The sequence below is a fragment of the Choloepus didactylus genome, chromosome 7, assembly GCF_015220235.1.
Source record: "Choloepus didactylus isolate mChoDid1 chromosome 7, mChoDid1.pri, whole genome shotgun sequence".
In the NCBI taxonomy this organism is placed as follows: Eukaryota; Metazoa; Chordata; class Mammalia; order Pilosa; family Megalonychidae; genus Choloepus; species Choloepus didactylus.
The window spans coordinates 80,800,528-80,822,393 of record NC_051313.1 but is presented as its reverse complement, the minus strand read 5'-3'; the positions used below and the strand labels follow the sequence as shown (position 1 = coordinate 80,822,393).

Sequence of the window (21,866 nt, the reverse complement as noted above, 5' to 3'; positions counted from 1 at the left end):
AGTTTCAGAATCATTAAAACATTGCCCACTATTTTAACCATTAGTCAATCCTCAGGAATATATAGGAATATACTCAGGATTGCTGTTACATAGTAGATAGCTTGTATTACACATACATCATAAATAGAAGGCAAAATGTGGAATCAGTTTCAATTAATGTTTATCTATGCTAATAACCAAATTATAAGAAGAATCAGTGGTCATGAGGTCTCTCATTATATTGATGAAGTTTATAGGGTATAGAACATTTTCTAATAACTGTAATTTTGCAGTAGCTAAGTATAACTGACCAAGAACTATGAAAAATGGCACTTCATTGGAAAACAGAAAGCTCCTTCATACTCTTTTTCAACCAACAGACTGCATTAGGAGTTTTGCTGCTAATGCAGTTACCTGGTGAGAGATTCTGCAATTTGCTCTGTTTCCATTATACTGTCAATCTCAACTACACAGAATTGCTCAATTCACTTTAAAATGGAAAAAAACCCCAAGTATTTTAGTCTGAATTACTCTGGACCTTTTAAGCTCTTATACTCTCTATTACAACTAAACTATGGCACCATGCATCTTAAATCACATCTGATTGAAACTTGGTTCATTTACATCCTTTTTGACCCACTCACAAAGTCGAAAAATATCAGATTTGACAGTCTTAGGACTGTCTCAATGACCTATAAATTGTAACCAGTCAGTCCTTCTGTAAAGCCCAATGATTACAGGGGGCGGGGGGTGGGTAATATGGCTTATGTGTCCTGATAAACAGAGACTGGTTACATACAGCAATAAGCATTTAATTTACAAGATTATTCTTATCATGAAAGTGGAAACTAAAAGACATCAGAAGAAAGGGTCAGATGCTTTTCCTACTGTGGTTTCAGATGGCTAGTTTGTGCTTGAGGTTGTCAAGACATCAAGTCTTCCAGTCCAGTATTAGGAGAAATAATTTTTGAGCCTGGAACAAATATATCCGAATTTGATGCCATGTCAGTTGTGTTCAGCAGTATATTCCTCATGTTAAGATTACTGTTTCAAAACCCAAGATAGAGAACAGATAGACCCAGGAGCACATCAAGGATTTATGCCATTTACAATGTTTCCATCTGGGTCGCAAGTGGGCTGTTAGCCTCATCCATTCCTTAAGAAATGAACTGAGCCTAAGGTCCAAGGCACAGCTGACTTTTAGACTCACATACGGAATTATAATCAGGAATTTTAGATTGAAAATATAAATCTGACTTTTAGACTTGGGAACATGAAACACTGGATCTACTATGTGTCCAATGACATACATTCTTAATAAATTAACCATTAGGAATCCAGTAAAATGGTTTCTTCATAACTAGAATCCAGAATGTTAGATTTACATCCTCCAAATCTCTGTAATATAAATTCAGTCATTGCTAATATGTTTCCAGAGAGTCCAAAGCTGATTAGTATCTTGATTTTTATAACCTGATTGGTATCTTGATTTTTATAACCTGTTAAGCTGTGAACAGTTGGTCAGAATTTAGTAGCTAGAATGCATTTTAGCGGATAAAAATGTAGACATTTTCACACATCCCTTGGTCTTGAATGCCTTTGGATTTAGCAAAATAGAAACAAGTTCCTCTGTGCAAAGAAGATCTTTGTTTTGAGCATTGTGGTTAGTGCTGCAGATAAATGCTCTCAGAAGGGTGTTGCTACGTGTATTTCCTTAGGGAGAAGATTTGTTAATCCCTCCTATTTTTTTGTTATAGTGAAAAGTTATCAAGATATGTGTTTTAACCCCAGGTGTGCACTTAAAACCTACCTAGAAATATGCAGAGTATGTTGCATGTCTATGATTTACTGATATTATTCTTCTTCATCAATATGTTTCCTCCAAAAATAGTGTTTTATTTGGACAAAAAAAAAATCAAATGTATGGTTTTCCTTCTTTTTCTTTAGTTGACATACATATTTTAATTCTTTTTCATGATGCATTAATATCATAAGTGTTCAATCAATTTTAGAATATTGGAAAAAGCTATGAAAAATCTTGGCATGCTTAATGATTTAAAGGATCTCTTTTTTATTATCTTTTAGCATGTATGTTTGGGCCATCTAGTCTGATTTCAAAGTCTATCCTCTGAATATCTAATCAAACAGAATTCATAGAACACAATTCTGACTAGCAGGGTTTTTGTTTCCAAGATGGACCATATCTAAAGAATTATCATCTAAATAGTAATAGGAATGACTAAAAATGTTGGCAAAAATTTATAACGATCACTTTTTTATACTTTTAGTCACAAAAACAACACAAATGGAGTAAATTTTGAAGAATCTTGTGTAAATAATAAATCAAAATTGTTTATTTTTTATAACTCGGTCCAATTTGTTTTTTTTTTAACATTTTAAAATATGTTCAGTGATTTACCTGTATTCTCTTACTATTATAACGCTAATTCTATTTCTATGCAAGTAAAAAAGACACCCACACTTCTGACAGAAAGCACACTATAGGCAAACTTGGCCTCTGGACAAACTTCCCAGAATGCCCTTTGACACTCACTGTTCTTCACCTAATTAAGTACATTCCCTTGCTTTGGCCTTTAACTTGCTCACCTCCTGTGATCCTCATGGCGTCTACAGCTCCCCATCCCACAATCCCGAAGAGGAGGCTCCCATTATTTACATGAAGAATTGCACTCTTTATGCTACTTATAAACTTGTAACTTCATAAACTTGTCTAGGTTGCAAGCCAAATATATACTTGTGTTTGCTTGTTTATTCTTTTCATTTCTCTGAACTCAGGTTTCATGCTAACACCAAGTTCCCTTATTTCTCTCCACTGAAGCAGTGGAGAGTAGACTTAAGAATATGGACTCTGTAGCCAGGCATCCTGGGTACAAATTCCACGTCTACCACCTTCTAGCTGCTAACTTTGGGAAATCTTTTAGCTCATCTGAGCCTTAGTTTTCTCATTTGTAAAACTGGATAATAATAGACCCCACCTCATAAGGTTGTTGTGAGGATTTCTTGAGGTCAAATGCTTAGAACCAGGCCTAGGACAGAGAAAGCTCTTGGAAAGCTAACTAATATTACAGTCACTGGGTCTTCCACATATTTTGGGGGCCTAATAGGAATTCAAATACATGTGACCCGTGCAATATTCAAAAATGCTACATTCTAGAAAATATATTTTTCTAATAGAAAACAAGTATTTCTGCAAGAGTTGTCTCACCACAGTCAAACACTGTCAACTGTGGCAGCTTTCTGAACAAACATGTTCATCTAACTAAAAGTGACTCAATGGCAGGCATTCAGCGAGCAGCCTGTATTCACAAGAATTCCTTATTTGTGGTGACTAACGAAACAGATTTTAATTGTCATCATTTTATGGTAACTGTGTCTGATGACAATGCTCATAGATTTATCAGCCCTTCTATCAAAGTCTGCATCTGCTGAGTGGTGCCATGGTATTGCTGCTTCTGTCCTCACTCTGGAACTCAAGAACACGATATGAAGCTGTGTATCCAAATTCCAAGGACAATTAAAAGGCTGTGCTACTTTCCTATGTTTTGTAAATTCCTCAAAACTGAAATGGAGCTAGCATTTTTAAATACCTTTCATTTACCAAGTTCATTGATTTATTATAAAAACAAAAATGAACTTGCGAGGTATGTATTATTCTCCTGACTTTACCAAGATTCCAACCTAGACTCAGAAACCTGGGCTATCTCCAATGCTTCCAGCTGCCTCAAATTTGCTTACATCTTAATCAAGGCTGACAGGTCTACCAAAGTGCATTTGCCACCACCTGATGAAGCACTGATGTCTAAAGCTTCCTTTTGCTTCTATATATGGCAAATGTTACGACTCTTTTATTTGGATAAATTAGTTTCTTTTCTCGTAACGAGTCCACTTACAGTTATCGAAAGTTGCTTATATCATTTTAGAACATTAAACATTCTTTGTTTCAATAATTCTAAATTCTATTTGGTGAAGACCTGTTGTAAGTGATCCAAAATTGGCTTCATGGGATAAATAGTCAAGTGTAAAGTTACGTCTTACAGTCCCAGTTCAGTTAGTTCAGGTGAGCATGATGCTGTTAAACTCTCCTGTTTCCAGATCTAACCGTTGTGGGAAGCTTTTTTTGAGTTTGTTTTGATATCATTTGGCTGAAGTTTCATGTTTTAGCATTTCATATGACATCTTCTTGAGAAGAATGCTGTTTGGAGTGCATTTACTCTCCTTTGGATAACTTCTTGCCTCCAGAGTAATCTCATCACATTAAAAACAGAAAACCTCTCCATTTAATGAAAATTATGTATATTATTTACAAAATTTCCATTAAAGCTGGTCATTTGAAAAATTGCCCATGTAAAATGGCAGGACTCCCCCACCACCCACAAGCAGTTAAAGGCCTGCCATTATCAATTTTAATAAGATAGACAGTGTCTAGGTGTACGTGCTCCTTTGCCTGTTTGCTGAGTTAGAAACTCCAAACCACAAATGGAGTATGCTCAGTATCTGGATGAGTATTCAAACACATGGTCAAATATTCAGGCTTTCCCAAACATCTGGGTGTTTGGCACCTTATAGATAGAGCATATGCATATTTGCTGCTTATGCTTTGTGAAGCAAAGCAAACGTGTTTGTTTTTTCTTTGCACAGTGATTAAGTTCCTGAAATTTGTACAAATCCAATTTAGGTAGATCTAATTATGTCTTAAATGTACTAGTAAAGCTTACTATTTAAAGAAAATCTGTAGTGAATCTCTTTGTAAATGAAGAGTCCCCTTGAAGAGCTAATAACAACTACATAATTAATCTGTTACATGTTTGTATTCTTTTTTTAATGTGCATTTATGTAGTTCTTTTTAACTGCTATATAAATATCCACTATGTAATATGGTATTGAAGAATCAGAGGAGATTTTGTTGCCATTTCCCATCTCCAGTATTAGTAAAGGGGGGGTGAAAAATCAGCCCCTGGCATAGTTACCATTATTTTCAAAGCGGAAAGATTGGCACATAGAATTATAAAGATTTGAAGTTGAAGTTTATCATTTCTTTACATCTAAAGCTCCCGGTATTAAAATTTGTAAGAAAGGATAATAGAGTGTAAGAATAAGGATCCATTCAAGGATATTAAATCTATGTCTGTCATGTAAGGGACTGAATATGAGATATTGAGCAATGGGATATGAGGACTGAGTGATGCTTCTTTAGGATTATCACATCTCTGCAATTTACTGCAGAAATCTCTCAGAATATCCCAACAAACATTGAAAACTGCAATTATTTCCCTTTGCTTTTCTTTCATCAAGGAAAATGCAAATAGACTTTAAAATGATTCATGGAGACTAATGACCCTCATCAATCTGCTAAAGACTGAAAAGAAAAAGCAGGAGTAGTTTAACACCTACGCTGAACCTTAAATAAGAGATAATAATATAGTAAGTAAGTTTGCCCTGTGAAAATTATTTCAGATATTAGAGGAAGGAGTTGTTCAAGTTAAAGACAATGAAATTGTGTCATTTCCTACCACTGAGGAAGGAAAGAATTTTCTACATTTCTGATACAAGCATTGGCGTCTAACCGAGTCTATACCAGAGAATCTCTCTACAGTTTTGTTTCAAGACTTGACAGATAGCACAGCAAATATCTTTAGAGCTGTCCCTGAACCACACCCAACCAGGTCCACATTGATGCTGATCACCTATGTCCTTTCCAGCTCCAAAAAATTATGTCAACTGAGAGAAGGAGAGAAAATAGTGGTATGAGAAACATATAGGAATGCTAGAAAATCACAAACTCCAATTAGGTAGTGTTTGGCAATGGAAGGTAGAGTACCCTTCCCTTACTGTCTTTCCGTGTATAAATCTCTTTTATCCTTTGACACATGGGTCAAACACCTCCTCCTTCCTGGAACAAGCTGTCTCTTTTTTCTGCCATCTCTCAGCATTATTGACTTGACTTTATATCTCCCCCAATATTTGTTTCTTCATCAGTATTTATGCAGGGCCCAATTTGGGGAAGGCATTCTTTTAGGAGCTGAGGGCATATATAGCAATGAACAAAAGAAGCAAAACCTCTCTCCTAATGAACCTCACATTTTTTGTGAGGAAGACAGACAGTAAAAACAAATCAGCAAATAGATATGTTAAGTGCTAAGAATAAAATAAAGAAGGAAAAAGTAACAGTTAAAGAAGGGATGTGTACATCAGATGTTTAAAGAAGTCCACTTCAAAGGGTAGCATTTAAGCAGACACCTGAATGAAGTGAGGCAACAAGTCATGCAGAAATGAGGGGAAAAACATTCCAGACACATGGAGCATGGAGGACAAAAACCCTGAGGCAGGAGCACACTTGCCAAGGAAGGGCAGGAAGGCCAGAATGGAGGAGAATGAGCCAGGAAGCAGGTGGAGGGGGAGAAAAATGAGGCACCAGTTGATCTGTAAATGGCTTCAGAATAAGAATCCAAGGCTGATTCAGCCAAACAACTTAATGCAATGGTATACCCATGGCAAATTATCAACAAATATTTGATGAAAGAAGACCAATTTTTTTAATTGCACATTAAGATTGAAAAGTCCATAGTATCGTGTGTGGGACCAAAATTAGAACAAGATGCAGTACCTGACTTTATTTTCTAGCCATGTATTTTTTCCACTATACTTAACCACAACCTTGATTCTTTCTTCTATTTCTTTTCCCCCTTGTATTTCCATCCTCTTTCTCTTCCTTTCTGTCCTCCAACATTTATTGACTACCTATGGTGTCAATTAGTGTAAGGCAAGCTGCTATATAGCAAATAAACACCAAAATTTCAGTGGCTTAACATAAGTTATAGTTCACCTAGTAGTCTAGTGCAGATGATCCCAGCTGGTGGATGGTTTTTCTTCATGCAGTAACTCAGGTGCTGTGCTGCTCCCATCATGTGACTCCATATCCCTTAGGGCCCTGTCATCCATTGTACTCAGGTAGTGGAGGGGAAAGAGACAGCATGTCAAAGAAACACTCATTTATAAAGACTTTGACCCAGGAGAGAGACACTTCTGCTCACATTCTGTTAGCAAGAACTAATTACATGACCTTACCTTTTTGCAACAAGGCTCTGACTGTAGTCCTGGCTGAGCAGCCACGTAACCAGTCTATGCCATGGAATTTGGTGGACAGCTCGCTGTCTCTGTGTACCAACTAGGAATCAAGCCTGTCCTCAATACTCACAGTCCCTCCCCTCTAGGAGCCCCCTCATCTAGTTGGGGAGGCAGAATATAAACACCTTAATATGGTATGATCTAAGCTACAATAGAAATCAGCTAGGAATATGTGGGAGCCTGGAGGGAAAGATGTCTAACCTGCTGGAGTAGATGACATCTGATGTGCCTCTTGAAGAACAGCTAGGATTTACCAGGAGGAGTCAGAGAAAGGGCAATACCTGCATAAAATAGAGCAGGTGCAAAGATACAGTCAAGATCACATGTGTTTATTACTGGAAATTAAAGGGCTGCATGGTGATATGAAGCTGTTTGTACCACCAGAAAATTGTTTGCTTTAATTTAATCCATTCCTTTGGGTGTGGACCCATTATAAGTAGGAACTTTTGATAAGGCTACTTCACTTAAGGTGTGACCCACCTCATTCAGGATGGGTCTTAATCCTCTTATTGGAGTAGTTTATGAACTGAATGGAGAGAGACAGTGGGAGGGAGGGAGAGAGAGAGAGGGAGCGGGGGAGAGAGAGAGGGAGAGAGAGAGGGAGAGAAAAGACAACAATAGAAGCAAGAAGCTGAAAACAATGAAACCCAGAAGAAAGGGGAGAGATGAGAAGACACTGCCAAATGCCTTGCATGTGGCAGAGGAACCAAGGATCACCAGCTGCCAGTCTTTGGGAAGAAAGCACCACCTTGATGATGCCTTGATATGGATGGTTTTCTCAGCTTCAAAACTGTAAGCTAATAAATTCCCATTGTTAAGCCAACTCATTTCATGGTATCTGCTTTCAGAAACCTAGCAAAATAAAACAAGCTGGCATGGGAAAAATGGCAGGACTTAAAGTTGTTTTTTTAAAAAGAGAGAGAGAGAAAAGAGAGAGACCAAATCATACTGGGCTTTGTATGTTATGCCAAAGTCTGTTCTAAAATAAATAGGGAGCTATTGACTAAACACTTAATAGTCGGAGGACATTGGGACCACAGATAGATTTGAAACAGCATAAGGAACTAGACTCAACATTCCATGTGTCAGAGACAGTGTTTTATTCATCATGCTTGGTATGTAATACCTGCCTTTTACTGCTTATTCCACTGAATTGAATTGAAGGATTTTGAACAAAAAGAGAAAAAAAGGTGAAATTTACGTTTCAGACAAAACAGACCAACAACAGTGTTGAGAATGGACTGGAATAGGGACGTTATGGGATTAAAGCCACTGAGGGAGGAATTGAAGTCTTCTACGTCCACATGATGAGGCACTGAGTCAAACAGTGGTCGCGCAAACTGGAAGCAGGAATGAACTTGAACAATGTAGATATTTTGGAGTTAAATCAAAACTAAATTCTGTATAATTGGTCTCTTCCTTACAGAAAGTCTGGGGAGGGATTTTTCCCTCACAACTGAAGTATTTTGCCCCTCCAGTTACTACACAGCTACAAGTGGCTTGCCTCATGCTGTTTCATTTTCTTTTTGTTGTATCTGTGGTTCCTATTTGCTCTCTGTCTCCTCACAGCCTCTCTGGTTTAGATCCCACCATTTGCTCTGACTTTGGATTTCCCAGAGCTGGTCTCTTATTCTGTGGTTTTCCATAGATTTCCAGATATTTCCCTGAGTCCTGCCCATTCCCTCTTCTATTTTCTCAGGTCCAGTCCCTTAACTCACTGCAGCTTTAACTCAAGTAAATTTTGAGTGCTTCCTACCTTCCAGCTTCTGTGCCGGGGACTGGAGTCCTGAATATGAGTAAGACATTGCTCTGCCCTGGAAGAATTCACTTTCCAAAGCTCGTTACTATCTACAACCTCTGACTGACTCTTGTAAAAATAAAGAATTTCAAATTCATGAGTTTATACAGTTAAGTGATGAGATTAGGAAAATTAATTCATTTTTTTAATTCTCACTTTAAGATATATCTACACATGAAAACAGACCTATCTCATATCATCTGTTTCTCATGAAAATTCCAAATAATATTATTAAAAACTTTTTAAGAATAGGTTACTACTGGAGGAGGGGCAAGATGGCGGCATAGAGAGGAGTGGAAGCTAAGTAGTCCCCCTGGAACAAATACAGAAAAACAGAAACAACTAGTAAATAAACCAGAATAACTGCGGGGGGACAAACAAGACCATCCACTCATCATACACCAACCTGAATTGGAAGGAATGCCCGAGAACGCAGCATAAAATCTGTAAGTAAAACCTGCGGAACCAAGTCATGAGACCCCCTCCCCCATAGCCTGAGCTGCAAAGCCTCGTGGTGCCAGAGAGAAGCTCTCTCCCAGCAAGCGAATATAGCTCAGCTGAGCTCCAACTGTGGTTTTAAGTAACGAGTGTGAACTGCTCACTACAGGTACGCAGCCCCAAAAAACAGACAGAGGCTTTGGGTGACGACTGACCTGGGAGAGCCGGAGGGTCGCCTTGGACTGGGTCTGAAGGGGACTATCTGTTTCTTTTTTGGCTCAGTGGAGAAAGACCCAGTCATTTTCAGTTTCCAGGGCTGTGACTCTGGGAAGGGTGGAGACACCACAAGCAGAGAGTGAGACCATTGAAATACTAATGACCTCCACCTGGGGGCTCTGTCTTCTCTAGGAGGAAAGGGGTGGGGCCCTTTCCATTCAGAACCAGACCCCAGAGCCTGGGGGAAGACGGCCATACCTCCTCACACCAGTCAAGAATTATAGGCTAACAGGCATCACCTGCTGGGCAGAAAAGCACAGTGACCTGAGGCATCAAAGGGTGGAGCAATTTTCTAAGACACACCTGCAGGGAAACCAGATACTGAATATTTCTTCCCTCTGGGACCTGAGCCTGTTCTGGTCTGGGAAAACCTGATTTGGATAACCAAGGAAACCATTCCTAGACAACAGAAAATTACAACCTACACTAAGAAAAACAAAGTTATGGTCCAGTCAACGGAACAAACATACACTTCAACTGAGATACAGGAATTTAAACAACTAATGCTAAATCAATTCAAAAAGTTTAGAGAAGATATTGCAAAAGAGATAGAGGCTGTAAAGGAAGCACTGGGCATGTATACAGCAGAAATCAAAAGTTCAAAAAAACAGCTAGTAGAATCTATGGAAATGAAAGACACAACACAAGAGATGAAAGACACAATGGAAACATACAACAGCAGATCTCAAGAGGCAGAAGAAAACACTCAGGAACTGGAGAACAAAACACCCGAAAGCCTACACGCAAAGGAGCAGATGGAGAAAAGAATGAAAAAATATGAGCAACGTCTCCGGGAACTCAAGGATGAAACAAAGTACAATAATGTACGTATCATTGGTGTCCCAGAAGGAGAAGAGAAGGGAAAGGGGGCAGAAGCAATAATAGAGGAAATAATTAATGAAAATTTCCCATCTCTTATGAAAGACATAAAATTACAGATCCAAGAAGCACAGCGTACTCCAAACAGAAGAGATATGAATAGACCTACGCCAAGACACTTAATAATCAGATTATCAAATGTCAAAGACAAAGAGAGAATCCTGAAAGCAGCAAGAGAAAAGCAATCCATTACATACAAAGGAAGCTTAATAAGACTATGTGCGGATCTCTCAGCAGAAACCATGGAGGCAAGAAGGAAGTGGTGTGATATATTTAAGATACTGAAAGAGAAAAACCGCCAACCAAGAATCCTGTATCCAGCAAAGCTGTCCTACAAATATGAGGGAGAGCGCAAAATATTTTCTGACAAACAGACAATGAGAGACTTTGTGAACAAGACACCTGTCCTACAGGAAATACTAAAGGGAGCACTACAGGGTGATAGAAGACAGGAGTGCGTGGTTTGGAACACAATTTTGGGAGATGGTAGCACAACAATGTAAGTACACTGAACAAAGGTAACTATGAATACGGTTGAGAGAGGAAGGTGGGGAGCATGTGAGACACCACAAGAAAGGAGGAAAGATAAAGACTGGGACCGTGTAACTTGGTGAAATCTAGAGTATTCAACAATTGTGATAAAATGTACAAATATGTTCTTTTACGAGGGAGAACAAGCAAATGTCAACCTTGCAAGGTGTTAAAAATGGGGAGGCATTGGGGGAGGGATGCAATCAGCATGAACTAGAGACTGTAACTAATAGAATCATTGTATTATGCTTCCTTTAATGTAACAAAGGTGATATACCAAGGTGAATGCAGATAAGAGGGGGGGATAGGGGAGGCTTGTTAGACACTTGACATTGGTGGTATTGTCTGATTCTTTATTCTACTTTGATTTAAGGTTATATTTCCTTTTGCTGCTTCCTAGCTGTCTTTTTTTTTCTCTTTCTTTTGCCTCTCTACCTTCTTTGACTCTCCTTCCTGCCTTGTGGAAGAAATGTAGATGCTCTTATATAGATAATGGTGAAGGTGGTGAACACATAAATGTATGACCATGCTGAAAACCGTCGATTATTTACTTGGGATAGAATGTATGGTGAATGAACAAAACCATATTAAAAAAAAAAAATGGGTTGATGACAAAGCCTCGAGGGCAAAATACTGAGTGAAATAAGCCAGACACATTAGGACAATTATTGCAGGGTCTCACTGATAGGAACTAATTATAATATGTAAACTCATAGACATGAAATATAAGGTACCAAGATATAGGACGAGGCTTAAGAATGGGGAGTGGTTGCTTAGTATGAGCAGAATGTTCAATTAGGATGAACTTAAATGTTTGGAAATGAACAGGGGTGTTGGTAGCAAGATGTGAGAATAACTAACAGCGCCGAATGGTGTGTGAATGAGGTGGAAAGGGGAAGCTCAGAGTCATATATGTCACCAGAAGGAAAGTTGGAGGTCAAAAGACGGGAATGTATAAAACTGAATCCTATGGTGGGCAATGTCCATGATCAACTGTACAAATACTAGAAATCACTTCCATGAACCAGAACAAATGTATGACAATACAATTAGAAGTTAATAATAGAGGGGCATATAGGGAAGAACTATATACCTATTACAAACTATATACTACAGTTAGTAGTATTTCAACATTTTTTCATGAACAGTAACAAATGTACTATATCAATACTACGAGTCAACAATGGAGGGGGGTTGGTTAGGGATAGGGGAGGATTAGAGTTTCCTTTTTTTTTTTTTATCTTTCACTTAATTTCTTGTCTGGAGTAATGAAAAGTTTCTAAAAATTGAACAAAAATTAAGTGTGATGGATGCACAGCTGTATAAGGGTACCCAGGGGCAAGTGATTGTACACTTTGGATCTTTGGATAATTGTATGGTATCTGAACAATCTCAATAAAAATGAAAAAAAAAGCAATTAAAAAAAAAAAGAATAGGTTACTACTAATCGTGTTCATCTGTTATTGATTTGGTGCTGTACAAAGGCAAAATCTGGAAGCAGTGGGGTGGGTCGCTCTGTTCCCCATGCAGGTATACGTCTGGGGTCACAATTAAGGTGAAGAGACGCATCATATTTCTGCAAAGTAGAGAAAAATCTTCCAAGCTGTAAATGGCAGCTTGACAAACAACGTTTCAGGCTAGATTTAACAAAAATGCTGCAGACCTGGCTTTCTCCAGGGCTATAAATCACAGTGAATCCACAGACCGTTACTGGAGAATGGAGAACAGAAAAGAGACTGTGTGAAGGTTTCAGGGCCTCCGGCCTTGGCTCACTGAGGACTGATTGAGGAAGATTCAATGTTGCAAGATCTCCACATCATGGGAAAACCTGAAAAGTCCTCATAGATGAACACTGCAGAACAGCCTTAACAAAGAAATGAAAACTCTAGACCAGGTGGATGGAGAATGAAGGGGCACCACCCCTAGGCGTGCAATATAGGACTCACTGTTTTTTCACTCCCCACCCCACCCCCACTTACTCTCCCAAACATCATTTTTTAATTCAGGTGAAATCAAGTACAAGTCAACAGCAAATGCGGTCTTAAAATAAAGAGAAATCCCAATAAAATGGAGAGGTGTTATGCAGAAAGGAGAGAGGCAGGGAGAGCTTCCCTTCTTCTTTGTCTTAATGATATAATGACTGGGAAATTTGTGAGCTGAGTATAGGAATCTGGAGATTTTTTTGCCCCAGTTGATCAACCCATCTACTTCTCCCCAGCAAGCTCCTTCCTGAGTCACTTTCTGGTCGTGACTTGCAGTCCACAGCAGTCGGGGGTTGGATGCTCAAGGTCACAGTAGTTGGGCAAGGCTTGGTAAGAGATAGGCTCAGGCAAGTGGGACGTGTGACCACATGGGAAAGCTTGTCTGTTTGTAGACTCCAGTAAAGAGCTACAGAGAGTTCCAGCCTGGAAATCAGAGATGGGCAACCTGGCAGGAGTTCCTAGGAAACATCCAGCCAGGTCCTTCAGAGCCCAACACAGTGAGGAAGCACTTCCTTGAGTCACCTCCAGAAACTGAAGGGTATTTTTTTCTATCCTGAGCTGATTATTCATTTGTCCATTTATTTATTCATTCATTAAATATCCACTAAGTACCTACCAGTTTTGCTGTGAGTCAGAGGCACCACACTTTATACACCAGCTGTTCACTGAGATATTCATGTTCACTGAGATATGGTCCCAATCCCTGTCTATGATAGTTCTTCAAAACTGTTTTTCTAGTTAAATCAGGTGGAAAAATTGGGGGAGTTTTGTACATACAGTCTCTTCTGTTGTTTCACATGTATCTATAATGTGAATGACCTTGGACACAATTATAAATAGGATAATGATGTCAGCTAACATGGAAGTTAGAGATGATTCTTCCCAAATAACAGCAGGCAGGTGTAAAGCACATTGGCCTAGCTGTCAACAGCAAGCTTGAAAAAGAGTAATTCAGCCCATGCCCACTTCTTTTTGGTTACTTGCTGTCTCGGAAGAGCTTCTAAAGCAATTCTCCGTATCTCTGTGTAAAAGACACAAATGTAAAATGATAAACCATACTGAACTATATCTAGCATCACTACATTTTTGTGCAAAGCCTGCAAATCTCCCTGTACCTATCACATGTGATATGGTTTCCTTGTCCCCATAACTCAGTAGCCCACACACCTTTCCTACGTCCCCTTTCATCAAGCTGTCTTTACCTTTTTTTAAGTGAAGGCTAGTATTACTGCAATATTTCCTTATTAGAATTTGACATATCTTTTTAAGTGTACTAATAATTTATAGAGATTGTTATTTTTGTTAGTACTCTGTTTATAAAGTATCTTAGGTTTAGAGTGGTTTGCCTTAACTCTATTTTTCCATAATCCCTGTTCTTTTAAGACTGCACTCTTACCTAAAGCCAGGTTTCCAGCAATTCATATATTGCGTTGTGACAGGAAAGCCATTATTTTATTTATTTACCCATTCTACCTATTAAAAGCACATTGCATTCTGCTTGATAATATGTTCTTTTCAAGTGAACATCAGCAATGCAAACAAAGCTGGGAGGGTGTTATCTTTAGGTCAAATACATCAAAGGGATAAAAAACTATACCAGATCATGGTTCTAAGCTTCTATTCTACACTACTCTTTATCAAGCTATGTTAAATCTTTAAGCTTTACAAACATATTCATCAGAAGTTCAGTTTTTTTTAAATTAGCCTAAACTTTAAGAAAGAAGACTTTCATCCAATCAACTTTTTTTAAGATTGAGAAAATATATTATAAGTTGCTGATGTTAAGACTATAACAACAGAGCAAATTGAGAATATTTTTATTGAAAGATAAGATAATTTGATTTAATAATTATAAACTTCATTTATCACTTATTTAACTCTTAGTATTTTGACATCTTCTCTATATATAAACCTGTAGTATTTGAATTATTCTATCTTTCTCTGTTTTTAACCCTATATAAAATTTTAAATAATTTCCAGATCTAAAAATTCAAAGATCCAACTTCTTACCTTGCCACCTATAGCTTCTCACATCCTGTTCTTTCCTACAGCTTTAGGTTAATTTGTGCACTAACTTCCCTGACAAGTGCCCACCCATGCACCAGTGCATACATGCAGGCACATACAGGCACGCACACACATATATCCATGATCACCCCAGCAATACTGAACCATTTATGTTTTCCATGCATGTTGCCTCCGTGCCTTTACAAATGAAGTTCCTCCCATTTGAAAATCCCATTTTTTAAGCTTCAGCTCATGTCTCCTCTTCCCCAGAGCTTTCCCTGACTCTCTAGAAGTTATTAGATTCCCTCCCTCTGTGTTCTTGCAGCCAGCACAGCTTGGAGGGAATTGTCTGTAATAGCCGATGGTCTTTAACAGCATTCATCACGCTGTGGTATAGTTGTTGATTTCCATACTTGTGTTTTGATCTCCGCTAGACTGAAAACTATGTAAGAGTAGGGACAACATCTTATCAATCTTTGTAGTCCCTAGGATCTGTCACAGTTCCTAGCATGCAGGAGGTGCTCGATAAATGTGTGAAAATGAAATGATCTAACCATCCAATCTAAAGAGGCTACCAGTAATTTTCCATCATGTAACCCTTTTTTTTGCCTTCATAGCATCTATCACTATTTGATATTTTCTTGCTTATTACTTGTTGTTTTTCATTACTGATCTCTGTCACCAGAATGTGAGCTCCCTAAGAATTGGGCTCTTGTTGTCCTATTCTTCACTCTAGCCTTAATGACTAGAAGGAAACAAGTCCCTGGTAAAAATATCAAGTGAAGTAAATGAAGACCAGAACCAGATTTGGTTCTGCTCTAGTAATAGCAAGCTTTTTAATAAATTAGTGTATAGGCCTAGGGCCTCCAGGGAGGTATTAAAACACTCTGCTTTCAAATCATCTTTTAATTTTAGCAGTATTAAATTCCAAAAACAATTTTTCACTCATTTGGAAGAACTATAAAGGCAAGTCTAAATAATGTGGAACACACGTTTCAAAATCTAAAATGAGGTGATTGTTGCTAAATTTTAGGTACTTTTTTCTTCTTATTCTCATTTTCTGCAGAGTTTCATTTACCCTTCTGAATCTGGGCTAATCAAGTATTTATGTTATTAAAGCAAATACTCTTACCTAACTAGTATCACAGCAGATTGCTCATTAACATTAAAGAATAGTAGAATAACATGAGTCTGTAGCCAACATTAAAAATGAATAGGACGGTTAAAAAAAAAAATGGATAGGATGGGAGATGGAAGAAGATGGTGGCATAGAGAGGCGTGATAGCTAGTTTGTCCCCCTGGAACAACTAACAAACAACCAGGAACAACTAGTAAATAATCTGGAATAACTGCAGGGGACAAACATGACTGACCACTCATCATACACAAGCCTGAATTGGGAGGAATGCCCAAGATTGCAGCATAAAATCTGTAAGTAAAAACTGTGGATCCGAGCCAGGAGCCCCCTCCCCCCCTCCATGATCCAAAGTGCAAAGCCTCGTAGTGCTACAGAGCAGCACTCTCCAAGCAAGCAAATATAGCTCAGCTGAGCTCCAAATGGGGTTTTAATTAACAAATGTGGACTGCTCAATATAAGATATGAATCCCCAACAAGCAGACAGATTTGTTGATGACTGACCTTGGAGACCCGGAGGGTTGCCACAGACTGGCCTTGAAGGGGGCTTTCTGTCCCTTTTTCAGCTCAGTGGAGAAAGCCTCACCCATTTTCAGTTCCCAGCACTCTGACCCAGACAAGGGTGGGGATAGCACAGGCAGAGCATCTATTCAAATGCTAATGACCTTTCCCTAGGGGGTGTATTTACTCTAAGAGGAAGAAGGTGGTGCCAAGCTCTACTAGTCACCTTCCATTCAGAACCAGACCCCAGAACCTGGGGGAAAACAGCCATGGGCCACACCTCCTTACACCAGTCTGACAAACACCACCTGCTGGGTGGAAAAGCAAAGTGGCTTGAGGCCTTACAGGGTGTATCAATCTTCTAAGACACACCTTCCAGGAGACGTGATACTATTGTCTCCTTCTGAGACCTGAGCCCATTCTGGTCTGGGAAAACCTGATTGGGGTAACCAAGGAAATCAGATGCCTAAAAAACAGAAAACTACAACCGACGCTAAGAAAAATGAAGTTATGGTCCAGTCAGAGGAACAGACTTACACTTCAACTGAGATACAGGAATTTAAACAACTAATACTAAATCAATTAAAAAAGTTTAGGGAAGATATGGTGAAAGAGATGAAGTGTGTGATGAAAACACTGGGCGTACATAAGGTACAAATTGGAAGTTCAAAAAAACAACTGGTAGAATCTATGCAATGAAAGGCACAGCACAAGAGATAAAAGACACAATGGAAACATACAACAGCAGATCTCAAGAGGCAGAAGAAAACACTCAGTAACTAGAGAACAATGCACCTGAAAGCCTACACACAAAAGAACAGATAGAGAAAAGAATGGAAAAATATGAGCAACGTCTCCAGGAACTTAAGGACAAAATAAAATGAAGGAATGTATGTGTCACTGATGTCCCAGAAGGAGAAGAGAAGGGAAAAGGGGCAGAAGCAATAATAGAGGAAATAATCAATGAAAATTTCCCATCTCTTCTGATAGACATAAAATTATGGATCCAAGAAGTGCAGCATACCCCAAACAGATCTGAATAGGCCTATGCCAAGACACATAATAATCAGATTATCAAATATCAAAGATAAAGAGAGATTCCTGAAAGCAGCAAGAGAAAAGTGATCCATCACATACAAAGGAAGCTTGATAAGACTATGTGTGGATTTCTCAATAGAAACCATAGAGGCAAGAAGGAAGTGGTGTGATATATTTAAGGTACTGAAAAAGAAAAACCACCAACCAATAATCCTATATCTGGCAAAACTGTCCTTCAAATATGAGGAAGACCTTAAAATATTTGCTGACAAACAGACAATGACAGAGTTTGTGAAGCAGAGAACCTGCTCTACAGGAAACACTAAAGGAAGCACTGCAGACAGAAAGGAAAAGACAGGAGTGAGAGGTTTGGAAAACAATTTTGGGTGATAGTAGCACAGCAATGTAAGTACACTGAAGAAAGATGACTGTGAGCATGGTTGAAAGAGGAAGGTTAGGATCATGTGGGACACCAGAACAAAAGATGAAAGATAAAGACTGGGACCATATAACTCAGTGAAACCTAGGGTGCTCAATGATTGTAATAAAAGGTACAAATATGTTTTTCATTGAGGTAGAACAAATGAATGTCAACATTGCAAGTTGTTAAAAATAGGGTGGGATTGGGGGGAAAATACCATCAATGCCAACTAGAGACTATAATTAACAGAAACATTGCATTATGCTTCCTTTAATATAACAAAGGCAATATCCCAAAGCTAAATGCATATGGGGCGAGGGTGTGGGATGCAGGGGAAGGGTATGGGACTCCTGGCATTGGTGATGTTGTCTGACTCTTTATTCTACTTTAGTTCAATGTTGTCTTTCCTTTTGTTGCTTTCTAGCTGTCATTTTTTTTTCTCTCTTTCTTTTTCCTTTTTCTTTTGTCTCCCTTCTTTTACTCTTCCTCCTCCTTTGTGGAAGAAATGTAAATGTCCTTATATAGATAGTGGCGATGGTGCTGAATACATAAATACATGACTATACAGGAAACCAACAATTGTTTACTTAGGATGGAAAGTATGGTGTGTGACCAAAACTGTCTCAAGAAAATGGGTTGATTAAGAAACCTTGAGGGCACTATATTGAATGAAATAAGACAGACACATAAGGACAAATGTTGCAGGGTCTCACTGATATGAACTAATTATAATATGTAAACTTATAGACATGAAATATAAGTTACCAGGATATAGAACAAGGCTAAAGAATGGGGAGCAGTTGCTTATTCTGGCAGAATATTCAACTAGGGTGAACTTAAATGTTTGGAAATGGACAAAGGTGATGGTGGCACGTTGTGAGAATAACTAACAGTGCTGAATGGTGTGTGAAGGTGGTGGAAAGGGTAAGCTCAGAGTCACATATGCCACCAGAAGGAAAGTTGGAGGTTAAAAGATGGGAATGTATAAAACAGTGACTCTTGTGGTAGACAATGTCCATGATTAACTGTACAAATATTAGAAATCTCTCTCATAAACCAGAACAAATGTATGACACTATAACAAGAAGTTAATAATAGAGGGACATATAGGAAAAATTATATATAGCTATTGCAAACTATATACTACAGTTAGTAGTATTTTAACATTCTTTCATCAATAGTAACAAATGTACTCTACCAAAACTATGAATCAGTAATGGGATGTTGGGGTTGGTTAGGGGTATGGGAGGATTGGAGTGTCCTTTTTTTGTCTTTATTTCTTTTCTGGAGTAATGAAAATGTTCCAAAAATTGAAAAAAAAAATTGTGGTGATGGATGCACAGATGTATGATGGTACCATGGGCAATTGATTGTACACTTTGGATGTTTGGATAGTTGTATGGTATGTGAACAATCTCAATAAAAAATTAAAAATTTTTAAAAATGAATAGGATCATATAATAAGGGAGAATTACTGCTATGGCCTAGCCAGTTATTCAACACTAACATATTTTAATTAAAAAGTCATTTAGTAGTGACTGAGTCATTCACTAATGATCTCTAGAGGCAAAAGAAATAGAAACTGTCTCCAGCTTCCTATGATAACATTTTAGATCAACTGAGTCTAGTCAAACTAAGACATGTTTGTCACTTCCTCCTCAGATCTCATATAATACTTTATTTATATTTTATTTTCAACTCATATTTTGCTTTTTATGTGCATTAAATGAACATTTATTGAGTACCTAATATGTTCTAGGCTCTATTATATGACCTAATTCCTGATCTCATTCACACTTAAATGAGAGAAACAAAAGTATAGAGTTAGAGTGTTATGTGATTCATAAATATGATGGTAAAATAGAAATGTGTAAAATGCACAATTGGTTACAACAGAGAGAATGCCTAATTCTTCGCTGGTTGTTGAGGAGGGCTTCCAGAGGTGGGGATATTTGAACTGGGTCTAGCATCACAAAGGTCTGGGTTCAGCCTGGCTGGAATTTAGGGGTAGATGAGCAGAAGCTTAAAGGAAAATTGGAACCAGACAGAGGGACCTAGTTTTCTAAGTAAAATCATTTGGATTTTATTCTGTAAGTGATGGATGTCGAAAGGATATCTTTAAGTAGGACTATTTGAGAAAGATAATTGTGGCTATTCTTTGGAGAACAACTGGAATGGAGATGGAGTGGTGGAGGACAGGTCAGAACAGAGGCTGCTGCATTGCCAAGGTGACAGTGAGCATCTGGACCAGAGCAGAAGCATTGGGAATAGAGAAGAAAGGCTGAACTCAGGGGCAGTTTCTGAGGCCAACCCAACAAAGGGTGATTGAGACTAGAGGTGAGGATGCTGATGCTTTCTGGCTTTGGGGCTGGTCAGATGGTGATGCCTTCAGCCAAGTCAGAAGACAGGATGTTCAACAGGTCCAGAGTAATGACTGACTGGATTTAAAGATACGACAGTTGATTCATACCCCTCAGGGGATATTGAAAATATTTATCTGTAGTCCAGTAAATGTGGGAGTCTCAATTTGGGGATCACAGGTATATAGGAGAAATGAAATAACCCTGAGATATAATGGAGAGTGAGAAAACCATACAAGGAAATAGTAGCCACCGTCATGTGAGCAGATCCCTCTGAGAACAAGCTCAATATTAACACTCTTCTCTTTTGTGTTGTGGCTGAAGAAAACTTAATATCAAGCATGCCTATATGAAAATGTAGAATTGAGGCATTTCATTAGGTGCCTTCACAGGGCATGTCCACCTGCATCATCCTCAACCCTGGCATTGAACTGGTTAGAGTATGACCTTACAGCAATCTTCATCCAAGGTCTTAGTGGTCCTGGGTGTATGGAAGCAAAATTGGGGATGGAGTCTTCTTCCTTTGAAGGAGATATAGATCAAAGGACTAAGGACCCTGTCTTAGTTTCCGAGGACTGTTTTAACAAGGTATCACAAACTGGATGGCCTTGAACAACAAAATATTTTTTTTGTCTTACAATTCTGGAGACTAGAAGTCCAAAATCAAGGTGTCACCAGGACCAGGCTCCATCTGAAAACTGTAGAAGAGAATCCTTTCTTGCCTCTTCGAAGCTTCTGGTGTTTGTCAGCTATTCCTTGGCTTGTAGATGCATCACTCTGCCCCTCTGTTTTCATATAGCCTTCTCCCTAGTGTCTGTCTGTGTCCAATTCTCTCCTTACAAGGTCATCAGTCAGATTAGGACCCACCCTACTCCTAGCTAGTTCTCTTTGGTTTCATCATAACTAATCACATCTTCAAAGACCCTATTTCCAAATAAGGTCACATTAATGGAGCTGGGGATTAGAACTTGAATATGTCTTTTGGGGAACATAATTCAACCCATAACAGACACAGCACAGTTAATTAGTATAAAAAAAATCAAGATTTTAGAAAAAGGTTCACTAAGGACCATTCTTAATCCTAAGTCTATGGCAAAAAGCCAAGAAGCTTTAGGGTGATTATAGTCACCTGCTGCTGCTCATGTTCATGCAGGACAGAGGGATAGAGTTCTCCAAAACAATGGAGCATCAAGAAGAACTTAGTTTCTTTCATTCTTCATAAATGTCCAATGTTGAGTGGGATCAGAGCTTTGCAGAATGTCTAGCATACCCTCCCCCAAAATGTTAGTTCTCTTTCCAACAATTATTGGGTCAGTCAAAATTGTCTCCCAGGAATCCTAGGGATTGTCTGACCCCTAGAGAACCACTGACATAA

At 38.5% G+C, this 21,866-nt stretch overlaps 1 protein-coding gene across 2 annotated transcripts in view; it reads left to right on the top strand.

Annotated features, from left to right (window-relative positions):
* Positions 1-21,866, top strand: part of KCNQ5 (potassium voltage-gated channel subfamily Q member 5) — a 596,680-nt gene that overhangs the window by 359,527 nt on the left and 215,287 nt on the right. The gene's annotated exons all lie outside the window — the stretch shown is intronic.